The sequence below is a fragment of the Oncorhynchus kisutch genome, linkage group LG24, assembly GCF_002021735.2.
Source record: "Oncorhynchus kisutch isolate 150728-3 linkage group LG24, Okis_V2, whole genome shotgun sequence".
NCBI classification, from domain to species: Eukaryota; Metazoa; Chordata; class Actinopteri; order Salmoniformes; family Salmonidae; genus Oncorhynchus; species Oncorhynchus kisutch.
Genome location: NC_034197.2, coordinates 6,921,711 through 6,939,845, shown reverse-complemented (window position 1 = coordinate 6,939,845; position 18,135 = coordinate 6,921,711). Strand labels below are relative to the sequence as shown.

Below are 18,135 nucleotides of genomic sequence, written 5' to 3'. Positions count from 1 at the left end.
ACCATTCTCATACACTTTCTATCCTACACTTTTAGCATGACTTGTATTGCTTTACTCCTACTGTTTTAGCATGACTTGCATTCCTTTTACTCTGCCAAGTGTACATTTTATATATTTACACAATGACTTGTGGTGAAAATTCATTGCCCAACACAATACTCTGGAAGTATATCTACAGTGCATTCGGAAAGTCTTCAGACCCCTTCCCTTTTCCCACATTTTCTTATGTTACAGCCTTATTCGAAAATGTATTAAATAAATAAATACATCTCATTAATCTACACACAATACTCCATAATGACAAAGCCAAAATAGATTTTTTGCCATTTTTGCAAATTAATAAAAAATATAAAACACATATCTTATTTACATAAGTATTCAGACCCTTAGCTATGAGACTTGAAATTGAGCTCAGGTGCATCCTGTTTCCATTGATCATCCTTGAGATGTTTCTACAACTACACCTGTGTTAAATTCAATTGATTGGCCATGATTTGGAAAGGCACACACCTGTCTATATAAGGTCCCATAGTTGACAGTGCATGTCCGAGGAAAAACCAAGCCATGAGGTTGAAGGAATTGCCCTTAGAGCTCCGAGACAGGATTGTGTCGAGGCACAGATCTGGGGAAGGGTAGCAAAAAATGTCTGTAGCATTGAAGGTCCCCAAGAACACAGTGGCCTCCATCATATCATTCTTAAATGGAAGAAGTTTGGAACCACCAAGACTCTTCCTAGAGCTGGCCTCCCGGCCAAAGTGAGCAATCGAGGTAGAAGAGCCTTGGTCAGGGAGGTGACCAAGAAACCTATGGTCACTCTGATAGAGCTCCAGAGTTCCTCTGTGGATATGGGAGAACCTTTCAGAAGGACAACCATCTCGGCAGCACTCCACCAACCAGGCCTTTACGGCAGACAGAAGTCACTTCTCAGTAAAAGGCACATGACAGCCCGCTTGGAGTTTGTCAAAAGGCACCTAAAGGACTCTCAGACCATGAGAAACAAGATTCTCTGGTCTGATGAAACCAAGATTGAACTCTTTCGCCTGAATGCCAAGCGTCACATCTGTAGGAAACCTGGCACCATCTCTACGGTGAAGAACGGAACATATCTGGAGAAACCTGAAAATAGCTATGCAGCAACCTGACAGAGCTTGAGAGGATCTGCAGAGAAAAATGGGAAACACTCCCTAAATACAGGAGTGCCAAGCTTGTAGAGTCATACCTAAGAAGACTCAAGCCTGTAATTGCTGCCAAAGGTGCTTCAACAATGTACTGAGTAAAGGGTCTGAATACTTATGTAAATATAGTATTACATTTGCAAAAAGTTCTTAAAACCAGTTTTTGCTTTGTCATTGGGGGTATTGTGTGTAGATTGATTAGGGAAAACAGCTATCTAATCCATTTTAGAATAAGGCTGTAATTTAACATTATATGGAAAAAGTCAAGGGGTCTGAATACTTTCCAAATGAACTGTATGCCCCCCAAAAAATGTTGCTTGAAAAATTGAATGCAGGTCTATTTATGGTAATTTACTTTATGTAAAGATGTAGGATCTTGATCTTATCTTGATCAAACTTTTGTTGCTGATAATTTTCTGCACAGTTGGATATTCAAGGTTTAAAAAGGCTTCTGAAGTTAGTAATTTCCACTTTAAAATGTCAGACTTGATTTGCCCTAATAAAAAATGTATCAACCCCTACAAAAAAAATGCCATTATGTTATAATCCACATAATAATTCAAATTTCCTGTTTCTGCAGGACTGCTGTAGCAAATGGACTCAAATTAAAATCCTACATCTATTTGTATCTATTAAATCTAGTCATAGGAACCAAATTCACTTTGAACACTTGTCATCACGTTTACATATGCCCAGATAAATTGTCACTTCCCCTGATAAGATCCTCAAAGCCTAATCTCACAAGGGCACTAGTGTTCATTCACACCACTATCACTGAAGCTTGTCTTGAGCACTGTCTGCCCTTCAGCTGCTTGGGATACCTGTAGTAATAAAACCAAATTAAATAATATCCTAAGATGCAGTGGAGGCTGCTGAGCGGAGGACGGCTCATAATTAATGGCTGAAAAGATTGGAATCGAATGGCATCAAACACATGGGAAATCATATGTTTGACGTATTTGATACCATTCCACTTCTTCTGCTCCAGCCATTACCACGAGCCTGTCCTCCTCAATTAAGGTGCCACCAACCTCCTGTGCTTAGATGTGGCCCTCAGTGCTGCCACCTGGGAGCCGTATGTGGAAGCTGATCTTGTTAAGCAGATGGTGGGTATAGTATCCATCAAGCTCTCACATGTATGGGGACACTCCAATCGTTGAGGAGTTTCCTATGTGTTTATGTAAAGCAGTGGCAGTCATTCAAAGGGCTTGTTTGATATGAAGGACTTCCTCTCGTGCATTAGGTCATGACTCCTCCAGCCTGGTCCAAACAAAGTCTCCATCTGTTTCCCCGTGCTGAGTTGTGGATGAAGTCCCGACCAACCTAAATGTCATAGATATGAAGTAGATCTTAGTCCAGAGGGAGTAAACTGCACACCTAATAATAATTTAGTACATGGCTTATTTTACCCTTTGTCTGATGGCAAGAACATTTACTGCTGAAGCCAGCCTTTGCACGACCCTATCAGAAGAAAACACGTGTGGGTGCAATGCATGTGTGTGTGTTTGAGCAGACACATATCCGCACCATGACTGAATGTGTTCAGATCCACCATCTGTTATTACGCTGCCTTCTGACCCTTTCATAAAAAAATATATTACATAATCGTACTGAACTTGATTGATGATGGCTTCGGCTTACAGTTGCGCTGTGCCAATACTTTCTTCTCTGCTTGTATTCTCAACCTTCCTTTTCTTCCCAGTCTTATCAAATTATAACACATAGGGAACCCGATATGTTGATTTTAGAGAGGAAGGGCAAAATATATTTACTTTTTTTTCTACCTTTATTTAACTAGGCCAGTCAGTTAAGAACAAATTCTTATTTACAATGACGGCCTACACCAGCCAAACCCAGACGACGCTGGCCCAATTGTGTGCTGCCCGATGGGACTCCCAATAACGGAATCGAACCAGGCTGTATCAAATGAAACCCTGAACTGTTTTCTTTTTTTGTTCAAATTGACATTCGATAAGATTAGAGTGGGTCCGCAGTGGTCAAGTTAGGGTCTAATGCTGGGCGGAGCAGTGTCAGCATGTTGGTTTGAGGCAGACTTTCTGACAGATGCTGCCAGCAGGAAATCAACCCTACTGTCCATTTGCATTCCTCTAGCCTCCTCAGTTTCACACCGTCCTCTGCTTTTGCACATGCTCTCCCCAGAATAACAGCAGGTGTTAACAACCCTTCCCCCTTTCACACACACTCACTTAGGCACACTTTCACACACATGTACATGTACTCCTGAGCCCTGACACCCCTGACCCTTACGGGAAAGGGGAATAGATACCTATGATCAAACTTGAATTACAATAGGTGATTGAAGTTGTAGTGATTGAAGGCAGATTCATTTTCATTGATGGTGATTTAATATCTGCCTTACTAATTGCTGATAAATGTCCTTGATGAAAATTAGGCTAGTTTGTTCTATGTGTTTGTTCTGCAGGGTTTATTTGATTAATCTCACAGCACCGTGGCAAGCTGTGAGCTGAAGAGATCAAAAGAACCTGGAAAGTAGCATGCTGGCAAGCATAATATATTTTCAAGATTGACCCTGGAAGCTGAGGGATTGCTTCATGTATTGCTGACATGTTCAAATCAAATAACAAGGCTGGATCTCTCTGGATTCCTGGCTCTCTCATTCCCCTCTCGCACTATGTAGACTAGTGTTTGACTATGTTCATGTCAAATTGGCAGATATACTTCAAGAATTTCTCAGGACTATGTTCTGATCTCTAAAATAGCTCTATTTATTTTGGGGGAATGGAGTGTTACATAACAACAAGTTATTTACAATCTAAACATGTAATGACATAATAATGTATAATATATTTATTCAGCTAGCTCGGTGTTCCTCCCTGCACAATGGACTAGTGTTCCTCCACAGACATACACACATGCATAATGATGTGTTCAATGATGACAATCTTTCAATAAATATGACTCTGACTAATTAAAGATCAGTTTGGGAAGCTGAGATAGGAAACTATTAAACACTGCCTTACAATCTTGACTCTGATTTCCTTACCCTTAAAGTATTGGGTGAAAAGATAATACCATTGGCCTTTTCCGTATTGTGAAGAGAACTAGCCATTAGAGCTTTGCAGTTGATTACACTAAAACATATACATTAGCATGATTATGAGTACAGGCTATGCACTATAAATATAAATTAATTCAATTATTCACACCCAAGGGAATTTCAGATAGTGCACAGGAAAAAGATAGGCCCCTACTTTACTTATTCTCAGTGGTTAGAATGGTTGCAGGGCTGTGGTGGAGAACCATTTACCCTGAACAAAATGTTTTTGTCCAGTCTACCGTGCACCTGGCAGGCTACACACCAGGAAACATGATGTTTTGGTGGAAAAAACGGGCCCAACACACCTACGTGTGTTGGCTTTGACTGGGCTACTGTAGACAAGTACTGTGGAAAGATGTGGGTGGACGTCTGGATAGCCTGGGTATTGAGAGAAACCAGTGGTGTGTGTGTGTGTGTGTGTGTGTGTGTGTGTGTGTGTGTGTGTGTGTGTGTGTGTGTGTGTGTGTGTGTGTGTGTGTGTGTGTGTGTGTGTGTGTGTGTGTGGGCATGTGCGTGTACGTGCATGTTTGTCAATTTTACTTTTGTCTTGTGTCTTTCAGCTCCCAAATCTTCCAATAGAAAGTAGCAGAGGAGGCTGGTAGGAGTAGCTATAGGAGGATTGCCTCATTGTAGTGGCTAAATGGAATGGTATTAAACACATGAACCAAATGGAAACCACATGTTCCATTTATTCAATCCCAGCCATTAAAATGAGCCCGACCTCCTATAGCTCCTCCCACCAGCCTCCTCTGGTAAGCAGTTTGTTTTTAGATCTGTATTTGTGCTTTGGACATTTGTTTGATCACAACTTAGTGAATTAGATCACAATGACACCACAGCATGTCTAAATGATCTGGCCATTCTTAGTTACATATTAGACAACGTTCAAAGTGAGAGAGCCGAGGAAACGGGGACCTGGTCCTCATTTACAGGCAAAACAACACTGAGCGCCAGGACCTTGGGCTATGTTATTCAATATAATCAATGCTGATGAGTCAAAGATTAAAACAAGATTAGGAGGAGATTAAAAAGGGAAACAAAGTCAACATCACAATCACAATTGAATGTTTCCCACACTAGCATTTCATTAATCGTGTGACCCATTGGCCCACAAGTTTTACTCGGACACACACCAAATGCATGACACCCTGAGTCAAATTGTTGGCAAGTCCTGCATCTACTATCACTATGATGTGTGTGTGTGTGTGTGTGTGTCCGTGTGTGTGCATATGCACGTATGTGTGTGTGTGTGTGTGTGTCTGTGTGTGCATGACATAATCTTCTGGGTTTGGCCCTTTCTGTCGGTACTTCTGGAATCCTCCACATTTTATGCTGCTCTTCAAAGGAATATCTTAATATCTTACATATGACTCTAAAATCCCCCCCCCCCCCTCCCCATCGCACAAACACAAACACAAAGATATCCCTCTCTAGGCCTACAAGCCTCTGATCAGTCAAGGAAAATCTCCCCGAGAAATCTCCTGAATCTGATTTTATCAGCTCATTAAGGCATTTAAGCATGATGTCGTGTTGGTTACTGGCTCTCTTGGAAATATACAGGGCTGTGCTGACAATCATAAAATGGAAAGAAAAAACAGAGAAAATATTCAGAGCATGGACGGGGAACGTTATCCTGGATCTAGTGGATGATGACAGTCTCTATAAAACACATTTCTGGCATCATCTTTAACACATTGCATAAATTGGTTTGAAAGACATTGTGCATTGTATTATGCACCGATGGTGTGCATTCATGTACATTTCCCTTTGCGTGCATACGTGTGGGTTTGTATGTTTATCAACCACTATCAGTCTTTGGCATTGGTACTTGTTGACTCAAAGCACTCAAGGCCTTTCAGTCCATCGCCAAGCTTACTCTAATCAGTCTTATAATTAGTCTAAACCATCAACACAACACTGGACAATACAATTGCAATCTGGTCTGGACTGTTGTGGCCACAGTCCAAATGGAGCTAGCTCCTTCTCTCGCACACATCTGGGATCCATCACCATGTGCTTCCTTGCATGTGGTAGTGTTTAAAATAACTCTTGACGCAGTGAGCAGAGGCAGCAAGGTCTTTCTCACTTTCCACTGCCAGCCATTTATCAAAGGTGGTCTATCTCTGCTTGTGCCGACCTGCAGCAGTGGAGTGGCAAGGTCTGTCTTTGTAAAGTCCCCCTTTACAGGAAAAGCAGACTTCCTAGGAGCCATAGCACATTATTAATGTACACATAGTAAAAGTGTGAGTTGTGAGTCATGTCATCTGTGCTTGGCCACCTCAAAAAAAAAAAGAAAAAGATACTTCGGGATTTTGCCAATAATGTATTTGATCTACTTCCCCAGAGTCAGATGAACTTGTGAATACAATTTGTATGTCTCTGTGTCCAGTATGAAGGAAGTTAGAGGTAGTTTAGCAAGCCAATGCTAAATGCTAGCAGATACCCATAGACTTCCAGTCATTGCGCTAATGCTAGCTAGCAACTTCCTTCAAACTGCATGCAGAGATATAAAAATGGTATCCACCAGTTCATCTGACTCTGGGGAAGTATATAAAGGGCCTCATTGACAAAATCTCGAAGTATCCCTTTAAGATCTGTCCGCTCCATTCACCTGTTCTGATCCAAGGACCCAGATTAACTGGCTGCATTGGCCTCCATTGATGACAGGGGGAGGCATTCATCCCAGCTCTAGCTCCAGTCTTAAATCAAGCTGCTTGCCGGAACCTACCGTACCGGGGGAAACAGATATTTCACTGTCCGGCACTCTGAGTTCACAGTTTGAGGGGGCAGGGAGAGAACATGTGTGATGCAGTATCAGTAAAGTGAATGCACCGAAGGCCCTTGTAATTACATATTTGGCAGAACACAGCACAATTACATAAAGAGCTCAAATTCTATCTTGTGACTAGGGTGAGTGTGTCCATGCATCTGTGTGCATGTGCTAGATAGATAGATAATGAATGAGAGAAGTTGAAGAGAGAGATTGTTTTCACATATGCATTTGTCTGTTGTTTACTTGTTTGCGTCTTTCATCCATGTACCGTATATCCGGTATTTCTGATTACTTCAGAGAGTACACAGTCTGAAATAAAAAGCAAAAGGCCTATAAACCCAGATTGATACAGACTTGCAGAAAATCTACTTACAGCCAAATATTCAGGACACATAGGTTTAACAGTGACATAAAGCTGATACCCGATCAGCATCGGTGTCAATCAGCAAGGGTGTGTGTGTGTTTATTAATGTGCATATCATATATGTCACAGTGAGCTCAGCTGTCCAAACAATCCAATAATTTCACCTGTGCTTCATTCATGCATCATATGCATGCAAAAGCTCAATCGTGTGAGGTGTGTTGGAAATAAATAAAATAATTGCTTCACCATCACACCTCTTAGCATTCAGAATGTGCTGAACAAAGATCTCTAACATTCAGAATGTGCTGAACAAAGACCTCTTAGCATTCAGAATGTGCTGATCAAAGATCTCTTAGCATTCAGAATGTGCTGAACAAAGACCTCTTATAGCATTCAGAATGTGCTGATCAAAGACCTCTTAGCATTCAGAATGTTCTGAACAACGACCTCTTACTGTAGCATTCAGAGTGTGCTGTTTCAAAGACCTCTTAGCATTCAGTGTGCTGAACAAAGACCTCTTAGCATTCAGTGTGCTGAACAAAGACCTCTTAGCATTCAGTGTGCTGAACAAAGACCTCTTAGCATTCAGTGTGCTGAACAAAGACCTCTTAGCATTCAGTGTGCTGAACAAAGACCTCTTAGCATTCAGTGTGCTGAACAAAGACCTCTTAGCATTCAGTGTGCTGAACAAAGACCTCTTAGCATTCAGTGTGCTGAACAAAGACCTCTTAGCATTCAGTGTGCTGAACAAAGACCTCTTAGCATTCAGTGTGCTGAACAAAGACCTCTTAGCATTCAGTGTGCTGAACAAAGACCTCTTAGCATTCAGTGTGCTGAACAAAGACCTCTTAGCATTCAGTGTGCTGAACAAAGACCTCTTAGCATTCAGTGTGCTGAACAAAGACCTCTTAGCATTCAGTGTGCTGAACAAAGACCTCTTAGCATTCAGTGTGCTGAACAAAGACCTCTTAGCATTCAGTGTGCTGAACAAAGACCTCATAAGGAAAATGATCTGCTACAGTAGCTATATTTACTTAATTATAGTGTAAATGCTGCTGTATGTGAAACAGCCAGAGATGGAAAGTGCTTGTTTCCACATCCAAAGTGGCAAAGAGTTGAGTAATGAAGAGAAGGTTCAGTTCATTAGTGAGCAGGGAAACATGCTGGGCGCGTGACTGATGGGTCATAGGGTTAACCAAGGTTAATGTAAAACACATTAGATGACCCAGGTATTATGCACAAAATGATCAAGCTACTACATTATGCCAAGTATTTTACTCTTAGAAAGAGAATGAGAACGAGAAAGAGAGAGGGGGGGGGGGGGGTAGGTTTAGTAGTGTTGAGATGACAATGTATTAAATGCAGGTATTTTCAGTCGTAAAGGGAGGTTATATCAGAGTTGGACAGAGGCTGCCTGCCACACTCAAGCCACATACCAAACCCAAAGCGCTGGTGATAAAACTCCATGCGGTGCTATGGTCAGATTACTGTACATGAAAATAGAGCTCCTTGGCCAAGAAACACCAGTTGTGGATTTGGCGTTAAAAAACTGAAGCATATGCAGAAAAGTATCTCATACTTTACCTACAGTAAAATATGGTGGTGCAGCTTTGATGTCATGGGGCTTAACTCCAAGCACACATCAAAATTGTTAATTGAGTCTGCGGACTTGGACCTCATTGAAAACCTGTGGTTTGAATTGAAGAGAGCAGTCCAGCGCAGATGATGGATATCAAGGATCTGTATGGAGTATTCCCAAAGTATTCTCCAATCTCATAAAACATTTTAGAATAGCTTTAGTGTCATCCTTGCAAAGGTAGTACTGAAAACAGGGGTGCCAATATTTTTTAGATTTAGTTCTATTACTTGTTTTTATTTTATTTATTTTATTTTACCTTTATTTAACCAGGTAGGCTGGTTGAGAACAAGTTCTCATTTGCAACTGCGACCTGGCCAATATAAAGCAAAGCAGTGTGACACAGACAACAACACAGAGTTACACATGGAGTAAACAATAAACAAGCCAATAACACAAACAAGTCAATGACACAGTAGAGAAAAGAAAGTCTATATACAGTGTGTGCAAAAGGCATGAGGAGGTAGGCAATAAATAGGCCATAGGAGCGAATAATTATAATTTAGCAGATTAACACTGGAGTGATAAATGAGCAGATGATGATGTGCAAGTAGAGATACTGGTGTGCAAAAGAGCAGAAAAGTAAATAAAATAAAAACAGTATGGGGTAGGGAGATTGGTTGGGCTATTTACAGATGGACTATGTACAGCTGCAGTGATTGGTTAGCTGCTCAGATAGTTGATGTTTAAAGTTGGTGAGGGAAATAAACGTCTCCAATTTCAGCGATTTTTGCAATTAGTTCCATTCACTGGCAGCAGAGAACTGGAAGGAAAGGAGGCCAAATGAGGTGTTGGTTAAACAAAAGCTCTTTCTCTGAGCAATTGTATTAGTACAAAATAATATAACTTTCACATTTTTTGGAGCATTCAATATAGCTCAGTTGTTCCGGTTTTCAGGGGAAATGTGAAGAGAGCCTGTGACGTGACTTCCGCTTTTGGACGTTAACAAGGCAACACATCTTAACTCCTCCTCCATATTTACTGGATTGGTTGAACAGTGCAGAAGGGAACCTCCCCCCGACTGTTTTTTCCATTTCTCGTCAAGACCGGGCAGGGATCATCAACTAGATTCAGTCGTGGCCGATTTTTTTTCTCTTGAGAGGATGGTCAGGGGGCCAGAACACAACTACAAAAATGTATAGACTGCAAATTGACTGAAGCATCCTCATTTCAAATCTAGCTTACATTTGTATACAATCACATATATTTCTCTGTTATCCGTAGGAATACTTTGGAACAGATTTCCAAAATGAAAATCATTTGGAGCTGATGTTGCTGGTGTTTTTAAAGTACTTTATGTCCAACCATAAAAAAAAGACATTATTATTTTTTGCTCAGAAAAATTGGAGGGCCTAATTACGGAACGCGGGCCACCAGTTGGGGAACCCTGATGTAGGCTATCTAGTTTATACTAAAGCTACTAAAGAATACATTTGACAGATTGCAGCACTGGGGCATTGTGACTTCTAAAACTGAGCCAACATGCTGGAGGGACTGGAATATGGTGGCTGATTTAGGATCCCAAACTGCACAATGCCTTGGCATGGGTCTCTTGTGGTGAAGCAAATATGTTCAGACACCCTGAGACATGCCCTAAGTGCTTTTTCCACCTGAAGTCACCTAGTGGAATCGATCAAACACTCTGTCAGCATAAAGTTAAGGGAATACAAATGCAAAAAATTTACAGAATTTACTGTGAAATGTTGAAACAGATCCATTGAATCAGTGCCCTGTCTCAACTGATCAACACATCTCTTTTATACCCAGGTGCCCACAATGGAAGAAGACATTCTTGAATCGGCATCCTGAACATACCATACCTCCCCAAGCATTTCAACCAAAGGAATCTCTAATAAACGAGTGCAACAAAAAGAAGGAAAATAAAAACAGAAGCCTGTCTTATGAATGTGTTCCCTCAGCATTCTCTTTATTTAGAGTGCTTTTTCTTTTACAACCGTTAGATCTGAGGACATTATTTTCTCCTTTCTTTGTTACTTGAAACCCCCCTCTGTCCTCCCTCTTCCCTCCTCACTCCCTCCCTCCATTCCATTCTTGCAACAATATAAGTCTGTTTACCATCCCGCCAGAGCCCGAGTTGTTCAGAGGCCCAATTTTGAGATTCCACCACAAATTATATGGTGCCAGTGAGCAAACCCATGTGTGTGTGTGTTTCTGTGTTTACTTTCACATCCAGAGGCTCTTGTGGGGCAGTCAATTCTGGCACAGAGTCCATACACTGTCATCAGTTGGGTTTCTTTCCTCCTGTTTTCGACTGCATATAATGTTCTTTCTTCTTTCCCTCTGTCCCTGCTGTGTCCCTTAATATCTCCATTACAAAGACAAAGCGAGAGAGAGAAGAAAGTATGCTGCTTGATACAACAGCAACAGTATTCTTGAAGGGAAGAACTGATGTGCAAATGCAACCCAAATGTGAATGTACTGTAACTAGAGAACTATGGAGTGTCTTATACACTGAGCGTACAAAACATTAGGAACCCCTTCCTACTATTGAGTTGCAGCCCATTTTGCCCTCAGAACAGCCTAAATTCGTAGGGGCATGGACTCTATAAGTTGTCGAAAGCATTCCACAGGGATGCTGACCCATGTTGACTCCAATGCTTCCCACAGTTGTGTCAAGTTGGCTTGTTGTCATTTGGATGGTGGAATATTCTTGATACAAACGGGAAACTGTTGAGCGTGAAAATCCCAGCAGCTTTGCAGTTCTTGACACACACAAACCGGTGCGCCTGGCACCAACTACCATATCCCATTCAAAGGCACTTCAACATTTTGTCTGCTGATTCACAAAGAGCAGATCTTCCCAATGTTTTGTACACTCAGTTGCACATGAGGTGTAACAATATTGTGTTAATATTGTGTCTTGACCTGTATGAAGCAATCTATCATGTTGGAATATGTAACCAAACAGTAATAAACTCATACTGCCAAGTTTTCTCCTATCTCCCATCTGTTTGCATTGTGGAGAGACCAGACCAGTCTGTTAAATTGTAACAGATACTATGGACTGTTGAAATGGGTCAGACTTTCCACATAGTCTTGCAAAGGGGGATGGTATAAAGGATCTGGTTTACAGTGTGATATTCTCTGCTCCTCTTTGCACACTGATATTAAATAGACAGTGTTTGACCACATCATGGTTAGGTAAGCATTGAGAGAAGTTGTCCATTTATACAAAACAGTAACAGGTGTGCATGCATTCGTGCCTGTGTTTGACTGTGTGTGTGTGTGTGTGTGTGTGTGTGTGTGCGTGCGTGCGTGCGTGCGTGTGTGTGTGTGTGTGTGTGTGCTTGCGTGTGTGTGTGTGTGTGTGTGTGTGTGTGTGTGTGTGTGTGTGTGTGTGCGTGTGTGTGTGTGTGTGCATGCTTGCGTGTGTGAGCATGTGCGGGTGCATCCCTGTGTGTGTGGATTTCGTAGAGAGAATCTGTGTTTGTGAAAGCAGAAGCCTAGCCATATGGAGCTGCAGATGGTAATGTGATTTTCTAAACTCAAGGAAGAGAGTCTCTTTGTTTTTATAGGATGAATGAAAACATTGAACGGTGCACAGGAATGTGGAGAAACCAGAAGACGCTGAAAACTCAAAAGCGGTCTGAGAAGAAAAACACAATGAAACCCAGCTCAAAGTAAAAACGTTAAATTGACTGAGAAACAGCTTAGTGACGGGATTTCATTTCTGTTGGAAATGTATGTTATAGCTATGGTACCCACTCTGTGGGTTTTTTTCTGCACTCATTCCTTTAAACAAAGTGTTTGCTGGTACTTAAAAAGTCATCCCATTGAGCCCAGATCCTTCTGTGTTGCACATGGGTAAGGTGAAGACTCTGTAATCAACCCCAATCACAAACGCTTTGATGTTGCCCCTCTGGATTGGATTTATTGATAGCTTTTTGCCAGTGCTGTTATTAATATTTTTCTATGTAGAACACATATTATCCCTTGCCTTTAATGAATAACAGCAAGTACATAGTTAATAGATTTCAAGTAATGAAAATGATTGCCCTTTTCGTGGCGACAATATTATTGCCTTACATTGCATTACACTAGGAAGTGTTGGGGTAACAATGTCCTCTTTATTGAACAATGCATGTAGAGGCTCACTGCTGTACTTGGAAACAGCAAACAAACACAACCAGGAAAACATTATACGGCCTGGTAGGACATTGGAGGTATTAGTCTGAAGTGGTAACCAACGGAGTACTGGAGCCTTGGTCGATGAATAACTCAAATATGAATCAACAGACTGAATTCATTGAACATTCATTCAGACGATTAGACTACAGCGGTATTGCCACACAGCATTTGCTTCCCTAACATAGCAGTGACACTATACCCTGTTTAATAAGCACTATACTCTGAGATACAGAGTCTATCCCCAGCACATAAAGATGGACTTTGTTAAACCCTTCTGCCCCTAACTGTGTATGCTGTTCTCTGTTTATGTTGCCATCACCCAATCAGGGAGCAGCCATCATAATAACCAACCAAACCAGAGACTGGTCAATAAAAGCCTCCTCAATGACACTGCTGATTGGCTCTCTCATTCATCTTCAGCTGTTACATGACACACTTTTGTTTGGTCCTCACAGCAATGTCGGAGTGGCAGTGACTAAATACAGTAGTCCTTCCAGGGGCCTGTGTGTGCAAATCCTCACAAAAGATTTACATACACATCATGTCATTCTCAAGTCCCACTTTTATGACTATTTGACTGTACTTTTATACTCGCCACTGTTTAAATGTTGCTATTTAACAGAAGCTATATGAAGTGCATTCTGTTAGTCCTATACACCGAGCAGGAAACCATGGCCTCTGAAGCACCTTGTCACATCGTCAGGGTAAACTCAAATCAAATCAAAGTGTATTTGTCACGTGCGCCAAATACAACAGGTATTACCTTACAGGGAAATGCTTACTTACAGGCTCTAACCAATAGTGCAAAAAAAGGTCATGTTTTGGCTAATTTCAGTGGTCAACAGTTATTTTTATCTCTCTTCCCATTATAATTTCCCCAGCACTGTTATGGTATCATGAGTTGCGACAGTTGTATTAGAAGTAGTAGTAAAGGAACTGGGTTACACCCTTATCTGCAAGATCAGGATTTGGCTGGTGTAATGGACCCACTACTATTTATTAACATCTCCTAATGCAAAGAACATGGAGTCCTCCTCTCTAGAGTCTAAGACGAAGATAAGTGAGTCCTAATCAGCATCTTACCTAAGGCTGGAAATGTAACGAATGTCTTAATTATGCCTATATTTTGCATGAGGATGAGGCAATTAACATGAAGGAACAGTTTGTGCCACATGCAGTTTGGAGGAGCAAATTTGCTGTTTATAATCTGTTTTAAATTCTAATCATGTCCTCTGAGCAGGGTTAATTGGACACGTAGAAATTGTTTCTGATTAGTGTGATATTAAACATACTGACCTTAGACCTACACTTCCGTTCAAAAGTTTGGGGTCACTTAGAAATGTCCTTGTTTTTGAAAGAAAACCTATTTTTTTGTCCATCAAAATAATATCAAATTGATCAGAAATACAGTGTTAATGTTGTAGGCAGATTTTGGCCTTCTAGGCCTGTGTAGATATTCCATAATACATCCACCGTTTCCAGCCACAATAGTCATTTAAAACATTCACAATGTCTACACTGTATTTCTGATCAATTTTATGTTATTTTAATGGACAAAACATTTGCTTTTCTTTCGAAAACAAGGACATTTCTAAGTGACCCCAAACTTTTGAATGGTAGTGTAGGTGTCCCTCTACTGTACCCACCTACATGTCTCCATTAGAATAAATGTTTTCATTTCAAAGGAAACCCAAGTTCCCCTTGAGCTGAAAACAATTATTAAGAATCAACAATGGGAATATGACTAAACTAAGGCTAAAGCCACAATGGCAGGATCAAAACAGGACCAAAACAGGACAAAAACAGGATAAAAACAGGACCAAAACAGGACCAAAACAGGACAAAAACAATCCTCTTTGAGGATGACCATCTCCATCTCATATGTGGGTCAGATCAGTTTGTTGTTGAAAAATTAATTCATGCTTCCTTTCATTTCTCCCTCCTCACCTCTTATCAGAACTGACACAGGACAGGGCATGCTTCTAGTGTCTGCCACGTGCTCCACTGCTACAGTACAGCACACAATGTCCACACACCTTAGGAGCGGAAGCAGGCCAGAGAAACAGAATTACCCAGCAGTTTTTCAATATCAATTCCATATCTAGATATGTCAACAGCTATCCCTCTCTGTGAGCTGACAGCGAACTCCTACTTGCGATCTGTGTAATCATAGCCATAATGACAGGGCTATTACTAAGGCGGTGCTAGGCCAATTGTGATAGCTAAATTATTCTTCACAATCACAGGCATTCTCATTCCCAGAGACCTGAAACCCTTAAATGTTTTGAAATATTTTGATTTCTGAGCCGATTATAAGCTGACTTGAGGCACACAAACATATCTCAACATAATGTCCAAACTATTTTCTTTTTACTCTGGGGTATTCATCAATACGCCTCATTTGGTCTGGCTGATAAAGACTGTGTACTCTCTTGTGTAAGACTTGTGTGCCATTGCTATTAGCCTAATTCTAGTCCCAATGGTAAATAATATGTCTTGTTTGTTTTGTACCCTAAAGAAATACACTATAACGCAAGCACGTTTCCCATTACAGCTGGCTGGTGCATCACCCCATCATAAGTGTCTATACTTAGCCACAGAGCCAAGACCCTTCATGGAGAGCTAGCCCTGCTGATCCAACCTGCTGACCCAACCACCCTGCCTGCCTGCCTGCCTGCCTGCCTGCCTGCCTGCCTGCCTGCCTGCCTGCCTGCCTGCCTGCCTGCCTGCCTGCCTGCCTGCCTGCCTGCCTGCCTGCCTCCCTCCCTCCCTCCCTCCCTGCCTGCCTGCCTGTCTCTTTCACCCACCCACCCTGCTGTGCTGCCTGCCTACCTTCCTGGCTCCTCTCCCCTTGTGTTTCTGGCCTGGTGTCAGTGACCCGATGGAAACAGCCCTGTGCTTGCCATCCCCCAGCACCCTGCACAGCAGTGAACAGTGCTGCTGATACCCCACCTCTTCCATATTAGCTGAGCGTCACACCACCGCTGTGCTGTCCTGCTCTCCGTAAGGACGTCATCACTGCTGCCTGTCAGCTGTCAGGCCTGACTGGGTGCACATGACTCAAGTTTCACTTGACATGGACCAGTGTTGTCGTGACAAACCACTTGAGTTTTTATTTGGTGTAGTGACATGGTATTTGAAAGAGAACATTCCCTACAGGGTTTGAACTGTTGTCATTGATTGAACGTGTGCTATTACATACTGTACATTTGAACTTGTGTTCTGTAAAGCGTACCTGTCCATTTTTGGATGCTTTGAGGGCAATCCTGGTATTTCAAACAATTATACTGGGCATTGTGGGCACGTTTATATATTTTTATTTTGTGGTCTAGTTCCCAGTAGGAATGAAAAAAAAGCACCAGGTAATTCTAGTACATCTATTAAAAGAATCAACTTCAAATGTTAGTAAATGATTGAGTTACTAGGAGAACCCCTACAATAGTTGTACATATCCATTTAAAAAAATATATATATATTTTAACCTTCATTTAACTAGGCAAGTCAGTTAAGAACAAATTCTCATTTTCAATGGTGGCCTTGTTCAGGGGCAGAATGTCAGATTATTACCTTATCAGCTCTGGGATTCGATCTTACAACCTTTCGGCTACTAGTCCAATGCTCTAACCACTAGGCTACCTGCGTGGTTCTGCGCATGCTTAGTTACTAAGCATGCATGGTGATTTGAGCTGATCTGGCAGGAATACGGCCAAAAACAGTACGAAAGTTTGACTAAGACGTACAGCTCGTTTAGGAGTTCACCTTTCAACATACCATTTGCTCACTTATTTTCTTGATAATTTGAAGTAATATTTTGGAAGAAATGTGCTAGAATTAGCTGGTTGTAGATCAACTTTCGGAAAACGGTATGAAAAATTTGCTTCAATGGTGAAACATCCCTTTAACCCTGAGGTCATAGAACTTTGTATGGCAGAAATCCATCTGCAGAGTCAAAACAGTTCAGTTTAGGAAGAAGCCAATACACTACCAACACCACCAACTCAACTCTCTCCACTAAGACAGACATTTACTGTCAGACTGTTTTAAAAGTTATCAACTCGTACTGACACTCAGGTTTGTATTATTGACTTTTCCTAATGGTGGTCTGTATTTACAGAAAGCCTAGCCACTGACGAGGAGAAGAGATAATTTGACCTGAGATTCAAATAATTACCTTCATTATTGCAATTTTAAATAATTTTGTTTAATGGCTTCCAATAAACACTTGAATTTCAGTTGGAGCCTGATTTCCTTACAGTCACGTCCTGTGGCCTACGGGTGTGGCCGCCCACTTAATACCCACACTACTTCTGGACAGAGACACCAGTCAACCTGGCACTCACAGTCTGTCTTTCAGAACTTCTAGGGCTGCAGGGCTGCATCATGAATGGTACTCCACCCCATTTCTCAAACCCCACAATCTCTCTTAAGTACTGCAATGATATCGGAAACATTTGCATGTTCAATGTGTCAAATAATGCATTTGCAACTTATACAAGTGGTTCTATTCTAATAATGTTCAATTTCTAAAAGTAGTTTTTTGTTCAGCTATTTCACCATCTGGAGAATGCTTCATAGTCACGTGCATGTTACTTGTACAGTATGAGTATGTCCCCATACATTCAGATGAAATCCATAGTTTGATCAACCCTAATCAGATAATGAAGTATACGCTGAGTGTACAAAACATGAAAAACACCTGCTCTTTCCATGACATAGACTGACCCTTATTGATGTCACTTGTTAAATCCACTTCAATCAGTGCAGATGAAGGGGATGAGACAGAATAAAGAAGGATTTTTTAATTCAGATCACATTGAAATAATGTAATTCTCCTTACGTGCAAAGATGGTGTTAACATGTTGCAGTAGCAATGTTTCCTCCCGTGGAATTAGGTTGACCACAAGCCCAAATGCAGGACAAGGAAACCATTTTTGCAGGACATTCGGAACAGTGGACAGA

General features: G+C 41.3%; 1 long non-coding RNA gene across 1 annotated transcript; it reads left to right on the top strand.

Annotated features, from left to right (window-relative positions):
• The first annotated feature begins 12,081 nt into the window (after nucleotides 1-12,081).
• On the top strand, nucleotides 12,082-13,571 carry LOC116357000 (uncharacterized). The gene is made up of 2 exons (XR_004205292.1): nucleotides 12,082-12,189; nucleotides 12,564-13,571. It is a non-coding gene; the product is annotated as an uncharacterized LOC116357000 (long non-coding RNA).
• Nucleotides 13,572-18,135: the final 4,564 nt, after the last annotated feature.